This window comes from Apis dorsata, unplaced genomic scaffold (assembly GCF_000469605.1).
Source record: "Apis dorsata unplaced genomic scaffold, Apis dorsata 1.3 scaffold_621, whole genome shotgun sequence".
In the NCBI taxonomy this organism is placed as follows: Eukaryota; Metazoa; Arthropoda; class Insecta; order Hymenoptera; family Apidae; genus Apis; species Apis dorsata.
This window is the reverse complement of record NW_006263817.1, coordinates 13,042-15,615: the sequence shown is the minus strand read 5'-3', so window position 1 is coordinate 15,615 and position 2,574 is coordinate 13,042.

The following is a 2,574-nucleotide window of genomic DNA, read 5'->3' as shown; positions in this document are numbered from 1 at the left end:
TTTTTGGGAATTTTTTTTTTTTTTTTTTTTTTTTTTTGTCCTTTCGTAGATTGTCACTGCGAATAAAATTGTTTGCTTTCTTAAATAAAATAATTTGTGATATTACTCTGCTCTTGAGAATTAAACAATTATTAGATGATTAAAAAAAGAAAAAGGAAGAATTAAAGAAATTTACGAAACTTTTCTCCTGAATTCTTACATATATTCATACGAAAGAGAACAGTTCAAGTATTTTGGTTAAGGAAAAGTCGTTCGTATGTCTGACGTCTCGCTCTACTGCAACAAACAAAGCATTCCAATACTACTTTCTGTTTCACATCAACTTCTGTTTACAATCAAACTGCTTAGAGAAATTTCTAATACTCTTCAACGTTTATTTCAAAACAGGACTTGTTCGATTAATAATAAAACAATTAAAAACTAAATCTATATAATAAAACATGATTAAAACAAGTGTATTTATAATCAAAAGAAGAAGGAAAAAAAAATCTACAATACCCATCACCCTCTATCGAACAAATTATTTGCAAGATACTAAAGCTTGAACGAACAGGGAAGAAGAAGGGGAGAGAAAGGGGATGAAAGAAACTGCAACGAAGATGCGGTCGGTGAAAAGCGGGCGGAGAGCAAAAGAAACTCGACAGGACAGCGTTTGAAAGGAAAGGAAAAAACGTTTATCGAGCGTGAGCCACGTCCGTATCCGGCCTTACTTTTTACCGGATTACCAGGTGCGCCGGAATTGGAGGTTGCTCGATTCGTTTCCGTTCCTTTGCCTCGCCGTTCCATCGGAAATAATTACCCTGTCTGTAATCGACGGCCGCCGCGCTGATCATTCTCCGCTCGGTCGACGAGAAGGATTTCTTTTTAATTCTTCTCTCTCTTTCTCTCTCTCTCTCTCTCTCCTTTCCTTCCTCGTCTCTGTGCAGGATAAGATCGAGCTTTCAGAGATGGAAATAATGCGTCTCGGTTGGAATCGTATAGCAACGGATGGAATTGTTTCCGTGACCAGGGCTTGCCCCCACCCGGCCAGATTCTTGGCAAGCATTGTTGATGAGGATGAACGATGAAATGGCTCGCCGCGGTCTGCCCTGCTAGTCGCCGTGTGGTTGATGAATTGGCGCTGCGCAAACCGCCCTCTGTCCTTCCCCCTCTCGTCTTCACCCGCTTCTCACTTGTCCCTCTTTCTTCGACTAACCTTTTCCCTCTCGTCGCCATCTTTTCCCTTTGCCCTCCCCCTTCGACCACCCCCGCCGCTATTATATCTATTCTTTCCTCCGTTGTAATTCTTCCGGAGAATGCTCGTGGCTCCCATCCCTTCTCCCCCTTTCTTTTATAATTGTTTCCACGGGTAATTGTCATTTTTCTCATTTTTCTTTTTTTAACCGATCACTTTTTCACAGTGCAGCTTCGTCCTTCCGGATCCACACCTTCTCGCTGTATGTAGCATGGTTTATGGTTGTTGGAGATGTATGAGTGTGTAACGGTTTGTTCATCGGCTGATTATTTTTCTAATTAAACGCAATATTGGATGGAATATGATTTATATGTTATAAGACAGGATCAAGATAAAAGATCGATGAGAGAGAATTTCTAAGAATTTCTTTCTTGTAATTCAAAAATAAATTTTAAGAATATATTAATTTTAAAAACCACCTCCGTATATCTCGTTAATGAAACACGAGAGAGAAAACGTATCATTGTATTTTTATTAAGCACGTTGCTCCCTGCCCGTTCCATACACATACTTTTTTCAATTGACCGTGTTCTTTTCACGGCTTACGCGAAAATCCAACGTAAATGTTTTCTTAAATAAAATATCTTCCTCTCCGCTCGTTCGAGTAGAATACATATTATAAAATTTGCATCTAGGAGAGGGTTAAATTGATCCTTTTGGTTCATGGAAATTGAATACCGCCACTCCGGTGGCTGAAAAGGAGAACCGTGAGAGGTTTGCACGCGTCGCTATAGTCTATTCGATTGTGCATGCTTTCCATACATCTCGTTCAGCCCGACGTTTATGATCATAGCCTCTTTTGCGGTACACTTTCGAGGACACCGACGATACCGGTTATCCTTTGGCCGAGAACGAGCCGAGGTAGGTTTAATGGCGTCTAATAATCGAGGAGGGTTGCTCGTAACGGTGCACGTCCCCCCCAATGCAAGTGAAATTAAGGGGCGTCGGGGTGACAATGGACGGTAAAGCAAATTTTGAAAGTGCGCAACGGCTGAATCAGTTAGCAATATGTAGCTTTTGTGAAAAGCGCTTTTGTTATTTTTATAACCCCTCCCCTCCCAGCATTATTTTCTTTTCCGCATTGTTTTCATCGATTCTTTCGGATCGTTATTCCAAATGTTATATTTCTATAGGTAGAATTGACTGATATTTATTTTTGTATTTTTTTTTTAAATCGATATAAAGTTTGGAATGTTGTAATGCACCTATTCAATGGAACTTTTCTCAATGGGAAAAGCCAGGTTTTGTCTTGGCTTTGTTTCAATTCTCTCTTCCATTCTGTGACCGTCCTTTGTGTATATAGCTTTTGGATGAAACGTTTTTAAATGGCACGAAATATA